This window comes from Bactrocera neohumeralis, chromosome 4, assembly GCF_024586455.1.
Source record: "Bactrocera neohumeralis isolate Rockhampton chromosome 4, APGP_CSIRO_Bneo_wtdbg2-racon-allhic-juicebox.fasta_v2, whole genome shotgun sequence".
Taxonomy (NCBI): Eukaryota; Metazoa; Arthropoda; class Insecta; order Diptera; family Tephritidae; genus Bactrocera; species Bactrocera neohumeralis.
The window spans coordinates 42304847-42321058 of NC_065921.1; positions in this window are offsets into that span (position 1 = coordinate 42304847).

Here is a 16212-nt window from a genome sequence, read left to right on the forward strand (position 1 = left end):
ATTAAACGAAGAAGAAGTGGTGACAATCGTAGTGCGTGCCACATCAAATTCAATCAAGCACAGCCGCCCATTAGCCCCACACTGCAATACGCCGATGACGCGGCCTCTCAACTCTGAAAGCAAATAATAACAGCGCTTGCAGCCATCGTGGCCGGCCATTTGTTGTTGTGCATGTGTTGAGTTTGTTGTTCAACACTCTTCACACATTTCTCGCTACACCATTGCAGCTCCTACTACTGGACTCTCCTCTATGGTAGAGCGTCCAAGCTACAAACAGTCCAGTGCAGCTCCATGTTTGTAGCCTTCCAGGCAGCCAGCTCGCCAACTAGGCAGTGAGCCAGGAAGCCACATCCTTTCAATTAAATCTTCGACGCATTGTCAATTGTCATTCGTACCATCGTTCAGTCGTTCAATTGCCTGTTAGCTGCAGGCTTATTTGCTCAGGCGTTCCGGGGTTTCGTCCCTTATCCATTCAGCTGTTCCGTGGCTCTCTATTTTGCCTACTTTATTCGCATTTTATATGATTTCGCTGAGCACTGCCGCACTTATTGCTATTTTATATTTGCATCAACTTCTCCACTCATTGTTGTTGTAGTATTTGTAGCATTTAACGTGCGGTTGTTCGTGGAGCGGGTCGGTCTGTTTGTTTAAGTGAAAAGCACAACTAATTACGGGCTTGTTAAACAGCGCAAGCGGCGGCGGCAGCCATTCAAGTGACCATTTTAACCATTTAATCGCCATGAAAGGCGGGCAATATTGTAACGAAAAATTGTCGGCAATCGCCTCGCTTACAACACAAATTGACCATCAAGCGGCAATCGGCAGTAGTCACTGCTGCCAGCTGCCCAGTTGTCCGCCAGTTTTTCTACGGCAGCCGCCAGCCGCTAGCCGTCATCCAGCCATCCACCGGTCAGCCATCACTGTGCGTTGCGCGTTGTTGACGTGGCATTGCTGTTTGTATCGGCAATTTGCGTATTCATTTGTATGTTGATTTGTAATTTGAGTTGCATTCAGTCAATCCGTTCAGTTGTTGGCCGCTTGGTCGGTGTGCCTGTGTTGCTTTCTGCCTCACTTTGGCAATTGTGTCATGTCAGCGCGCGTCGTTTCAGCCGATTGTCGAATGTCGAGTAGCGAACGTCGTCTGTCGAACTTTTATTGGATTTTATTGATGCATTTCTATGGCTTTGCGCCAATATTAACATGGATGCTGGCAAATCAAGCGTAACGGCTGTGCTGTGTGCCCCTGGTCTGCTCTGGTTTGGCAGATTGCGAAATGAAATCGTTGAGCAGAGATTTTCCTCAATATAAAAATACGTGGTTATACTTTCACATATATTTGTTTGCAAATAATATTTGATGGATAGCAATATGTCCAGTTCAGATCTTATTCCATTTTTTTATCACTTTCAATTAAAGTCGATGGAAGGGATCGTAAAGTAAGCATTTGTTTCAGTGATGAAGACTTCTCCACAATATCCTTATGTCATTCTAGAAAATCAACGCCACTAACTTGTTAGTAAACAGATATTATCTTGTCTTCTACGTTGTAAACACAAATAAACCTTATTGAAGTTAAAACGACCACGTTTCTTCTGATGAAATAACATAAACCATGTTTTGCGACGATAAACCGGCAAACCCGCCAAATCTTCAGCGCAACCTGAGCTGATAGGACCAAATCCAACTTAAGAAAACAATTGTTTCAAGTTTAAGTGTTGGAACAGAGGTTAGCTATTTTATTTTATTATCAATAAATTGTCTCAGATAATACTAAAAGAACTTCTGTGAGTTGTTTCATACTAGTACTGTAAGTGAAGAAGTGAAGGTTTAGGAGATGGTTGGAGATCAAACTAAATTTCTGCATTTGCAACTTAACATTCGTCTACCTTAGAACTTATCTAAATACACAGCAAATATTTATGTTGACATTTATGGGATAACAAATTTTGCAAATGGAATATTTTGGTTTTAAGAAGGTAATTGAAAAATAAGGTCCTCTCGTAACAAACAACTCTTAGACTCTAGGTTGTATAAGGTTATGATATTGATCCTAACAGGAATCCCACATAGGTAGCTTACAACGCTGGACTATTGTTTTACCAGAAAAATCGACAAGGCGCTTTAAGCTTAACAGAAATTAGGTGAGACACCTAGTTAATTTCAGTCTCGGCTATGTCTAATTCTTCGCCGAAGATGAGACTGCCGAGATATTTCAACCTCACTTTTACGAAGACTTAATAATGGAGGAGAAAGTGCCAGGATTCCCCACAAAATTGAGTAAGAAATTCTAAACAAGTGAAAAATTCTCATTAAAAATTTTTTTCACCTGAAAAGTTTTTCGAAGCCACATTAGTTTAATGCAGATACATATGTATTATAATACATCGTTTACCTTATCAATACTACTATTGAAGTATTTTTTAAGCAGGTGGCAACTCTTTTGTGAAAATATGAACTGCATGATTGATGAAATCGTTTCAGTAATATTTAGTCTTTCCTTATTCTTATAGCTTTCTATTTAAAAAGTTCAAACTGGTGGCAACCCTCTTAGAAAATATTCCTAACTATAAAATTTCGAAATCTTCTTTACCTTAATACCTTTATATGTTATAAATACTATTATTGAAGTTTTTCTTCAAGCAGGTGGCAACTCCTTTGGTAAAATATGGAAAATATGAGCTGCATAATTGATGAAATCTTTTTAGTACTATTTTGTCTTAACCTTATTTCTTTCTATTTAAAAGTTTAAACGGGTGGCAACCCTTTCATAAATTTTCCAAGCTAAAAATTTTTCAAATGCTCTTTGGTTTAATAAATACAAGGTGCTTTCCAAAGTAAACAGGACTTTTTGAATTTAGCGCCCTTTGGTGGCGCCATCTATATGTCGATGGGTGCGTTAGAATATTTATCGATTGTCCAGTGAGAATTACATGCTATTTCATTGATTGGAAACGATGTTATTGAGTTTTAAGTGACAGTATGTTTGTGTTATCGGTGCGAAAATGAGCTTCGAACAAAGAGCCAACATTAAATTTTGTTTTAAAACTAGTAAAATATTTCAATTGATGAAACAAGTTTATGGCGAGGATTGCCTATCCCGTAGCAGAGTTCACGAGTGGTTTCAACGTTTTCAAAGTGGTCGTGAGGACATAAATGACGATCAACATGTGGGCCAATCAAAATCCGTGATCACCGGAAATTCCATTGAAACTGTGCGTGAATTCATTAAAAATCAGCCGAAATCATCTTTGAAATTCATGGAAATGGAATTGAACATCTCCAAAACATCGTCGATTTATCGACTTTTTGACCGAACATTTGGGCTTATTAAAGGGGTGTGCACGGTTTGTTCCGCACAAATTGACTGACGACCAAAAATTGCTCAGAATCCAACATTCGAAGGACGATTATTTGACCAAAACTCACATTTTAACCATTAAACACTCCCCGTATTCACCTGATATGGCACCGTGCGACTTCTTTCTTTTCGGAAAAATGCATTTGCCCATTAAAGGAAAGCGTTATGCAGACGTAGAGACCATTCAAAATGCTTGCACCGGCATACTGACGGCCATAGCGGCCAACGAGCTAAAGCCCTCGTTCGACATGCTTTTGGACCGTGCAAAAAGCTGTGTTGATGCAGAAGGATACTATTTTAAATAAAATAAATTGATTTTGCCGAAAAACCATTTGTTCTGTTTTTAAGTCCTGTTTTGTTTTTAAGTCCTGTTTACTTTGGAACGCACCTTGTATATATGTTGCAAGAATTTATTTAAATGATCAATATTATTGAACTAATTTTTAAGCAGGTGGCGAGTTTGCTAAAAAATATGTTCATCTGTATGTGTTGCGAAATTTCTTGCATGGGTAGTGTTTCTTTATGACTTTTTCTTTTTATAAAATGGAAAAACAGGTGGCAACCCTTCACAGAAACGTTTTCCACCTTCCTAATGTGTGTAAATCTGTTTATTGTGCATTATTTATACTAGTACTACATTTACGTGTGCCATATTTGTCTGTAAATACATGGTTAAATCAATTCACAACAATTTGTTCAATAAAAGCTTACTAATTGCCTGTTAATTACTCACACCACAACTCACAGCGCTGACATGCATTTGAAAACCATTTTACTATTTTGTTCTTCAAACAACAAATTAGAATTGCAACGCCTCAATTACATGCAATAAATGTTAAATGAATTTGAATACAACAACAACTACATATTTAGAGCACTACTTACATACACACATATGTACATATGGATCTGTGAGTAAAGCGAAAGCGTTAAAACAAATATGGTGAGGCGTGAAACAAGAAAAAACAAATAACTTACAAATGCAAACAAGGACAATGGGCGTTGGGTGAAAGTTCAGTGCGGACCCACATTCGAACATGCGAGAATAGAAATTTAATTGAAATTCCGAATTCTCATTGATGGTTGTTTCATTGGCTTCAGAAGCTCACAAGCAACCCGCAATCGTTAAAAGCTAACCTGGTTGAGGGGATCGAAGTCAATTATACCGTGTTGAAATCTTAAATAAATATAAAAAATTATGCCAGACGGATCATTGGAGTTTTGAACACTCAAATCGATCCGAAATATGTTATATAAATAAGGTTTTGGAAAAGATGCGACAAAACGCATCCAAGTAATTCATTATTCGATCGATTTTAAGGGGTTTCGATTTATAGAATAGGAAAACCAATACGAACTTGGTAAACTGGAAGAGTCAAAGATATTAGTCACTGAAATATGCATAAAAACACGATTTCTCTATACTGAACAAGTAATTGAATTTTAACGTAAGTAATAAAAATTATATATAATTTAAAATGAAGAATTTTACTTGATCCCGGCAGCTATATAACGAAGTGCGAGACGAGAAGACCCTTAAACCGATTATTGTAGAATCGAAAGTTCAAATAAATTCTTAACCAAATTCGATTGGTTAAGGGATTCCAGAAAAGTTCTTATGCACCAAAAATACGCAAGGGAGGCTTGATCGATCTATCCGTACCAGACCCCTGAAAGAATACAACATTTTATTTAGATCGTGTTGCGAAACTTTTGGTCAAGTAATACCTAGTTTTATCTATCCTACAAGTTTACTATTTCATTTGCGATCTAAGTTATTTAGCTTCTTCCTTCCTTGTGTTTGTTGACGTGCGTTTTTTGTTGCACAGAGGCGGGTGCGCATCTAAACGTATCTAAAATACTGGAGACGTGTCTTTCGTCTATCACAAAATGATCGATCTGGTTGGTGGCTTTTCGATCCAGAGCCACGTCTCTGCACCTTGGTTAATTTTCCTATTCTAGAATCTAGTAGATAACCATATATAGGGCCCGGAGAAGTGGGTCAGTCTCAACCCATTCCTCATGGAAGCTAAATTTGCCGATCGTTGTGCCAAGATACCTTTTTCCCACTCTGGAGTTAAGGTCACCAAGCACGATTTTGACTTCAGGGTGGGGGCAGCTCTTACAGAAGCATTCCAAGCACTTGTAGAAGAAGTCTTTGTCACTTCGGGACGTAGGCGTAAATCAACGATATGTTGAAAAACTTCGCTTTGATGCGGCCAGACGTTCATCCACCGGGCTAAAAGCTAGGGCTCGAAAATGGAGTCTCTCGCCAACCACGAGTCCCACATTGAATTTGGGTTCCTTTATATGGCCACTGTAGTAAACGCCCACAAGGACCTACTTTTCTCAGTCCTTCTCCCATCCATCGCGCCAACTACCGTAGAATAAGTCTCCTCAACATCGCATATAGTTCTATCGAGCGTATCGTGTGAAAGATTAAAGCTCACCGTCAACAAACACAATGGACCTTATCAGTACGACTTCAGGTCTGGAAAATCAACAACCCATCAGATATTCACCATGCGCCAAATCTTGGAAAAGACCCGTGAAAAGAGGATGGACACACGTCACCTCTTCGTCGATTTTAAAGCTGCTTTTGACAGCATGAAAAGGAGCCGTCTTTAAGCCGCGATGTCTGAATTTGGTATCACCACAAAACTAATATGGCTCTGTAAACTGACGTTGATCAATACCAAAAGCTCTGTCCGGATCGGGCAGAACCTCTCCGCGCCGTTCGATACCAAACGAGGTTTCAGACATGGTGACTTTCTATCCGTACAACTGCTGGTGTTCGCCGATGATATTGATATCTTTGGCTATAACAAGTAAGGTTCTGCGAAAGATTTATGGTGCCTTGGCAATGGCGAATACCACAGTCGATGGAACAATGAGCTGTATGAGATATACGACGACGACATGGACATAGTTCAACGAATTCCGAATGGATGAAAACACTAAAGCTCTGAAAGTATTCGATGCGGTACCTGCTGGGGGAAGCAGAGGAAGAGAAAGGCCTCCACTCCATTGGAGTGAACAGTTGGAGCAGAACCTGTCTACACTTGGTATCTCCAATTGGCGCCACGCTTGAAAATTTTAAGTTCTTCTTTCTGTATCTTTCATTAGTATTACGAGTACCAGCTCCCTACAGCGGCAACTCTACTTTTGAAATGGAAATGTGCTTGATGGACAGGTTCACTACGAGTTTGGTTAATGGACGATTGTTTATTCGGTTGTAGGCTTTGTTAGTTGAAAAGGCGTTTCGAACGACGACACATTTAAATTAACAAACAGAGACACCTAATTATATGTCACGAACGAACACATCGATTCACAAAAATGCAATAACTCATGGTAGGTATGAAGATATATGTGTGTATGTATGTAAGTCTCTATGTCCATGAACAAGGGACATGAGTTCGAATTAATCAAATTTACCTACTCAAGTCACCTGCTGTCATGTAAGGTGAAGAGATGGTGGTGGATTTGTTGCTCTCCGAGTTGTAAATACTCTTATAGTGGCAACACTAGTAAATTTAAGAAGGAGAGTTCGGACGATTGTTCAGAAGTATCAATAAAGCTATAGAGTTATTGTAATTGTCACTGATTGCTTATTACGCAGAAAAAACATTATCATTGTCGCTCCAGCTTAAAGTGTTAGAATAATAACCTTGGCAATAACAGTGATTGAGCTGCGTAATAAATAACCGATTTATTTTTGTAGAGCGATAAACATAACCACATTTTATAAATAAGCACTAAATATATTTCTCCTATTTACCAAGTAACTTAGAAAATCTCAAACTCTATAGGTGAATAGCCTCAGAGCCATAAGCTATAAGCCCTTCAAAAGACTAGTTTGAAGTCGATAAGTTTAGAAAAGATTGCGTAATGCCCCAGAATCCAGACTCTATCTAGGTACTATTTAAATATCTGAGTAAATCAGCATAACTTTACTTACTTGAATTTTTTATAGCCAAATTTTAAGTTTACCTTACTCTTGGAATTCTTATATCCTCATTTTATATATACTTTCGTTATTCTCCTAAATTCTAGGGGTTTTTAACGTATTTGAGAATTTCGACAACTCGGTGTTGGAGATCTCTTTACCTCTTACAGAATGATAGCCTTCCTATCTAGTATTCCATATTGAGCAGAAATATTAATTTACTTATAGAAAGGCCTTTATCTTCCTATATACTGCTTATAATAGTTTGTAATGAAACGTATGCTTTCAGAACTTCCAGATATAATTCTACTTGAACGACGCATCTTGGGCGCATATTAAGAGAAAACTAGATGAAGTAGCATACCACCAGCTACCATGAGGCTTACAATATTTTTTATTTATAATATTAGTTGCTATCCCCATATTTGTGCTCCATATATGAATTTGAGAAAGAAAGAAGATATTTTAAGGGGGTGCATTGGTTTCCTCGGGTAAAAAACAACCTTTTTCAAAACTTTTATTCTCAAATGAAAAATTAAATATTTTATTAGGTCTTTTTAATTGTTACAAACATACACTATTAACTAAGAAATTCTGAAATTTTTGGAAAAAAGTATTTTAAACTCGGTTAATGCGATGGCATTTCCGGTGACTCCTTACAGGATCAACTAAACTGAAAAGATACGTGTTTAAGTTAAAACATAAACTTAGAACTTTGACGAAGGAAAAAAACTTAAAATTCGATTTTCGGCAGATAAAAAAACAACAAAAAAAAATTCAGGCAAAATTTTCGACATTTTTCTTTAAATAGTTGTAGTCGAAAAAACGTCCTTCCTCCAAATCTTTAATTGTGTCTCAAAGATCTGTGTAAAATGTCATGAAGATCAGTTGAGTAGCTTTCGAGAAATCTTGCCAACCGACTTCAAAAGCACAGTTTCCAGAAAAATGCGTTTAAAGACGGCTCACTTAGCCGATTTTTTGAAACCCGTAAACCCATCCATCCCCTTAAGTCCATTTTTAATCAAAATTGGTACTTACCTATTAGCTCTAACATTTTATTGCCATGCAAGCAAAGGCTTAAGGGGTTATCTCTTTAGTTATTCTATCAGAATATTACAGGTAGCAGCAGTCCCTGGTTGTTCCAAAAAATATTGAGGAAACTTTATTTTATAAATAGACTCGACTGTTTTAGGAATGGATCAGACTCTTTTATTTTTGCTTCTTTATATCTCTAATTAGTTGCTTACACCATTCCTTAAGGTATTTATGTATACCTTGCAGAGGTTATATTAAGCAACATAGGATGGGTAGGGCAGATGTCCAAGTCTTTATGTGGTCTATTGTAAAACCTACCGTCCTTCTTACTAACATGTCTTCTCTGAACCACCCTGTGGTTTTGAGGAAGTGCCTCAATTCTCAATTCCGAAACATCGTCAATACCGATAGCTGCAATTCTTTTCCTTTCTTCTTCTATTACTACTTCTCCTCTTTTACAGTAGTCGTTAGATAAGGAATATCATTATGTAACTTTTTTTGGCTTTTATTTTTTGAAGATTATCTTTTTCAAATGTTGGTCGCGGCTACGTCTCAGATAGTCCATCCGTTGATTCCAATCTTCGAGCATTTCGACTGGCAACTGGTAACTGGCGAATGAAACGCGTGATATTTTGCTGCAAGGTCTGAATCGAATACCCACAGAAAAAAGTCTAACGGATATCGGAGCGGATATCACACGATTTTGGTGGCCAATCGACCGGCCCAAAACGTAAAATTATCTGCTCACTAAAATTTCTTCTTTCAATAAATCCATTGACCCATGAGCACCATGACGACCTGACTTAGCCATAACCGTCATAAGACTCCTTCCTTTTCTTTAACCAGAACTTAACTTAAACATGGCTGCTAATCAGACATTGAGAAAATGCCTTAGCCTTATATGGGTTGTATTAGGTCAATTTGTTAGGACAAAATACTTAATACTTTATGAAACACAATTCAGCATTTTCATTACTTCTTTCATTGAAGTTGAAAATGAATTTTTTATGACTCGGTGGAAATGGAAACTGTATCGTGTCCATAAACTGAAAAAATTGTATTGGCGGCTTGAGATGCATTTTTGCCTTTATCGTAGTAGTACTGTAAAATATGCCGTATTTTCTCTTTATTTTGCTCCATGTTTGCGACGCTATAACTCACGAACGACTAAAAAGAAACGACAATCAATCAAACACGTGTTAGCGCGTGGAATGAGCTTTCCAAAAAGATACAGCATGACCAGATGCGACGAATAAAACTAGAACTACGCGCTTTCAGCGCCAACTAGCGAAAATACCGCAAGACTTTTTTGACAACCTATTATTTATAAATGAACAAAAGAATAGTAGAGTCTGCTGAGCATTTCAAGGATCTACAAAATATGTATCTCTTCAATTAAAAAATGTTTGGTACTTATTAGAAAGTTATATTGATTCTGTTACGATGTTTTATTATGGTAAGTATGCTGTACTTGTATTTTGTCATTCGAAATAAAAAAAAAAATAGCTATACATTTTCCCTCCATTAAGTTCTTACCTCAGAAGCGATAGACCATGACTATTTAATATATCTTCATTCATGTCATCATTATAATTTATCGTCATCAGAACATCAAACTTTATGTTTGTGATAAATAACTGAAAATTACACTTCTCTCAGCTATGCCGGCGGATTGTCAGACTATTTGCCTTTATGAAAAGTAAACAAATGCGAACTAAATGCGAAGACAAAATCAATTGTAAGTATGGAAAAAACCTTAATAGTTTCAAATAACATAAATATTTTACAAAAAAAAGTAAAAAAGCAAAAACAAATGTGTTTAGCTGGGCCGAAGTTATAAATGCTGCAGCGCGCATTGTTGCAAATGAAAATGTTGCACGCTGCCGAAGCCGCAGGAGGCTTTTTATTGCGTTCACAGAAAAACTCCAACGAATTGTGGATTAAAAAGAGAAAAAAAGCGCAGCTTTGAAAAATTGCTGAGATGCTTGTAAAGTGCATAAATATAATAAATAAGAAAAAAAAAGTCGAAAAATTTGTATTGAATGCCTGCTAAGCTGGAGCAAACTAAAGACTTAAGACACAAAACTGGCATTGCGTTGGGACGTTGAGCTGCTGGGATTGTTAAGCCTAGTTGTGTTTGACTAACACAATTGCATATTATTACTAAGGCAATACTTACAAAAGCGGTTCATACTTTGGAAACATTTTTCAGCATGTGTTTAATGGCGACCTTTGCTAAGATCACTAGCGGCTAGATGGAGAATTATGCAATAACTAATGAATGTATACATAGCACATAGTAGGTATTTCAGTTATGAATTTAGTTAATATAGTATGTACTGGGTGTAAGAAATTTTTTCCAAAATTTCGGGCGGTTTTTAATAAATTAGAAGACTTTGATATAGATTGATTGTATGTGTGTTAAAGCGGGTCGGAAATGTTCTACGAATCATTCTGAACAACTTTGCCTAAGCGACTACTGGTCTAAAACCGATTTCGAGGCAGTGATTTTTAAGGCGAAGTTTAAATAATACAGTTGTTCGATCTGGCCGATTTCGACAAATGTTCAATAAAATATCAAAAAGCCCCTACGTATTAACTTTCATTAGGATATCTCAAAAACTGGGTGACAAATTAAATATCGTTGGATGAAAAACGGTAGCACTATAGTCTTTAAGGATCACATGGGTTTACGAGTTTAAAAAAATTGAGTTTTTTATTGTCTTGTTAAATTCTACAACTGATTATTGCCCTAAATTTTCAAGTTGATCCGAGTAACAGTTTCGGAAATACATTCTTGAGAACTTGTGCGCTCGAGGCTAGCTAGGCTAAGTGAGCCGTCCTTAAACGCGTTTTTCTTGAAACCGTGTTTTTGAACTCGGTTGGCAAGATTTCTCGAAAACTACTCAACCGATCCTAAAGAAATTTTACGCAGGTTTTTAGATACAATTCTTAAAGACTTGGTCGAAGGATTTTTCTTCGATTACAGCCATTTCAAAAAAAAATGTCGCAAAATTTTCACTGAAATTTTCCTTTTTTTATACAAATGTCTGCCAAAAATCTAATTTTCAGTTTTTTTCCTTCGGTCAAGTTCTAAGTTAAGGTTAACTTATATAATTATAAAAACACGTATTTTTTCCCTTTAGATGATTTTGTAAGCAGTTATTCTGCCCACGCGGACGCATATTGTTTCAGAGGGGTCACCGGAAATGGCGTCGAAATACCTGAGTTTAAAAGATTTTGTGCCAAAAATTTTAGATTTTCTTTGTTAATAATGTATGTTTGTAAGAAAAAAAAATTTAGTAAAATATATCATTATTTATATGAGAAAAAAGTTGTTGAAAAAATGCTTTTTTCTATCTGAGGAAACTCATGAAACCCCTTAAGTTGGTCATTATGAACACCATACGAGATCTTTACGTTTTTTGGCTTCATGTAAATCGGCCCGCTCTAATGCACATTTCTTTAATCTATCAGTCATATGAATTCAAGTTTTTAAGCTGTTGCCTACTCCTCTACGAAAAAATGTTCTACTCTAAGTATTTTGAATCTGCTATGGTTAAAATAATTGTTTAATTTTTAAAATTGTTTACTTAAATTAATCAGAAAAGTGGCAAAAATTCTTCAAAACATCTGTGAGAGAAATATTTCTTAAATGTATTTAGCTCCTTATATCTAATGTATTATAAACTTGATTGAGTAAACGTTTTAAATAAATGGCAACCCTGCACATCAACCAAAACCACTTAAACATTTTGATTGCGACATCAATATTTTAATGATTTTTTCGATTCTTTCAGTTTCCAGTACACAAATCAATAAGAAATTAGTATAACGGGATAAAACTTTGCACGAATAATATCTTTAATGTGTTCCACCTTATGATCAAAAATTGTCCAAATTGACCTAACACTGTTCAAGTCCCTTTGTACCGAATATGTGGACCCCAGTAGCCATAGTTAAATTTTGACCGAAAATGTCGGTCAATGTATGAGATATATAATTGAAATGTAGAGAGAATTCTCTCCTATGATCAGTTGGCTACGGGCCAAAAATGGGTTGAAACGGGTTAATACTTCCCTTAGCCCTCATATACCTAATATGCAGATGTTCGAACTTCCGGTTGGCTTTATAAGGCATACATAATCCAATATGTGAGTTATCTCAATGAAAATGAAGGAGCGTGTTTAACTCAAAACAGTGTATCTCTGTGCCTGAAATGGATAAAATTGGACAAAAACTTAAATTATGCCCATATAACCAAAATCTGGATTTTCGAAAATCCGGCTGACTTTACTCCATATGATAGGTGATTGTATGTGAGGTACCTTAATGAAACCCAGAGAACATTTTGTCGAATATGACGGTCAATGTATGAGTTTTATATACAAATATATACATATGTACATACAAAAAATCGCTTCGATTGCTTTGGTTTTTGCAAGTTGAAAGATTATAAAATGTTTGGTTCCACTCTTAACTACTTTTTTATTGTTTCTAGATTTCTGGAATTAGAAAATTTCTATAAAAATGAATTTGAATAAAATGCACTCAATTTGCCACATTTTAATGATATATTGCATTTCTCTCGGATTCTAACCAAAATTTCTTAAATCACACATGGTCGTCGAACAGTGTTGCGGGTTATACAATTACTTTTAATTATACTTAATGATTGTAACTATTCTGTGACGAAACATGGCATTGTTTTTATGAAGCTAGTTTTTGGCTACCAGCCTACTTGAATGTTCAGTGAGTTAGCTGCCACTAAAGTAACAGCAGATGATCTGCTCAGAAGTGCAGCCTGCTTCATTCGGTCCGGTAGCAGACCGGCAAGACTGGCCTTGAGTTCGCTGACTGTGCGTTCAAGGCTAGTTAAAGAGTGTTTGATTATCAATGTTTTCATTATCAGCTGTTTAAACCTACTTCGTTATTAGACTTATGTGGATGACTGGTCATAGCGGAATTTCTGAGAATTGCAAAAATCTTGATTAAAGCCTTCATCGACTTCTACCACCAAAGTTGTATGGAGGAAGGCTAGCACTTTCTGCTGGACTGCCCACTTTCGCTTGATTGAGGTTGAATATACATATTTTAGGAACCATTCACAAATTCGGTACATAGTACTCTCCAGGCTGTATGCAGTGTGAAAATAGGCGAAATCGATATACTACAACCACGTCAACTTTCCATGTAACAAAATGTTTGATCTCATCTGTTTCTTATACTTTACAGTGTGCAAATTAAACAATAATGAAACTATTTAAATATAACTTTGTATAAATAGTGTTCTCAAGGTCAACATCTTATGTCGAAAATAGTCGAAATCGTATCGTAATATGTCACGTCACCAGATACCGAATATGTGAACCTGAGTGCTTATCACTGAATTTTTGTGGTAAACAGCGATCAATCTCTAAAATAAACAATGAAGCTTTGAGAACGTTGTTTCTTGGTAATAATGAATTCTGATACCGAAAATGGATAAAATGGGTTCAAGCTTGCACTCGTCGCTTCTCTACCATATGTGTAGTTATATCGGTCAATATGTGAGCTATATTAATGAAACTCAGAGAGCGTCTTTTTCTTGTAATAATATGTCCTTATTCCAAAAATTAATAAAGCTGTATTTTTGATGGGTAAAAATCATTTAAAGAGAGTAGAGAACACCTTGAGGACGTACCACGTCCAGGAAAGGCATCAATATCAACTGATAATCAACACGTCGATAAAATAAAGAAACTGGTGCTTGAGAATCGGATATCAACAGTCAGAGTTCTTACTGGCATCGTTGGAATATCGAAAGGATCAGTGAAAACCTCTCAAATTTGGGCCTAAGGAAAATGAAAGCTCGATTGATTCCAAAATCACTAGATTTTTTCGAAAAACAGCATCGCGTTAACGTCTGTGAAACAATGCTTTCCGACTATCAAGATATCACGAAACGTATTATTACTGGGGATGAGTCTTGAATCTGTGCTAATGACCCGGAAACAAACATTCAATCGGCCAATTATCGCAGCAAAGGTGAGCCGAAGTCGAAAACACAAGTCAAAGCAGGCCAAAAATCAAGGTTATGTTGGCAGTTTTTTTCGATTATAGAGGTGTGGTGCACTCCGAATTTCTTCCGATCGTCCAAACTGTGAACCGGAAACACAATTTGAGTGGTCTAAGTCAGTAGTCGTAAAAAGAGGCCGGAATTTTGGGCCGACAACTTTTGGATTTTATACTACGATAATGCATACTGCATTGATTGTTCGTAAGTTTTTTTGTCAAATTCTTGAGCAAGATCGTATAACCGTATTCGCTCGTTTTAGCTCAAACGACCGCTCCGGAGAAACCGCTTGGAGTCAATTGAAGACATTCAACGTAAATCGCTATTTCGGAAGTTGATTTAAACAACTGTTTCGAGGATTGGAAAAAAACTTTGGCATAAGTGTATTAGGGCCAAGAGGATTACTTTGAGGGGAACGACATAGATTTTATAGAATAAATTAAGAATTATAAAATTATGAGCAAAGTCTCCTATTTTTTGCTCATAGTAGTATTGTAGAATATATGTATAAATGATCAGCATGGCAAGCTGAGTCCGTCTGTCCCTTAGGTTTTGAGAAATCGACATCTCACCAAGAAGCTGCTTATTTGAAGACACCGATCATGTAGCAGCATATAGCTGTCATACAAATCGTACGCTCAAAATCATGTCCTTGTATGGAAATCTTTTATATTTCACGAGAAATCTTTACGAAGTTTGGCGTAAATTATTGTCTAAAGTTATGATATTATCTTTGAAGAAATTTTTCAGATCGGACCACGATAGGATATAGTTGCTATACAATCGAGACGATCAAAATCCAGTTCTTGTATGGACAACTTTTTCATTTGATGGGATATATTCACGAAATTTAGCATGGACTATTGTCCAAAGGAACTCTACAACCTTTGTAGAGATTGATCAGATCGCACAACTATGGCTTTTAGATGCCATATAAACTGACCGATCACAGCCAAGCTCTTGTATGTAATTTTTGTATTTATGATTTTATAATTTCGGTGCAACCGAAGTCAACGTTTTTTCGAATTTAGTATAAAGTTTTGTCGAAACGACTGACTACAACAAAAATATTCATTTCTTACCTCTAAAGTCTTTTCGCCGATCACCCTAAGGTAAATGAACATCACATCTTCCTCTAAATACACACATTGTTATGTATACACATATTTATGTACGTTCGTTTATATGTGGCCAGACAGACAGATATACATACATACATATATTTGGATATGCTCATGTGCAGCAGCAAACATGTTGTAACTTTGGTAGGGAAAATGAGCTCAAGTGTCGACGGCGCACTTAATTAACAAATATACAAGCACTTAACATAACCTCAAATGACAGCAGTAACAACAATAACAAAATGCACGAACGCAAGCATATTCATAAACATACATACATACATATATAGAACATACATATGTATGTATGTATAAATGAGGAAAGGTAAATACATACATACACACATATACTCATACAAACGAGACTGTTTGCGAGTTTCCGCACGATGTCCGCTGCAACATTGTTGATAACAACAAAAACCAATATGTATTTGTAATTTCAGCGAAATTCATATGGAGAAGAAGAATATGGGAAGCGCAAACTGATGACAGCAAAGAAAATATAATAATAACAACAATAAATAAAGAAAATATTGATAAAAGTAGGGGAAGCCGGGGGATAAAGGCAGATGCAGATGCATGTACATAAATATTTTTGTATGTATGTTACAATAATGCAAACAAAAATGACAAAAACAACAACAAGAACAGCAGTAGCGGCAGTGGTAGAAGTATTGCAAACGCCATAGCAGAA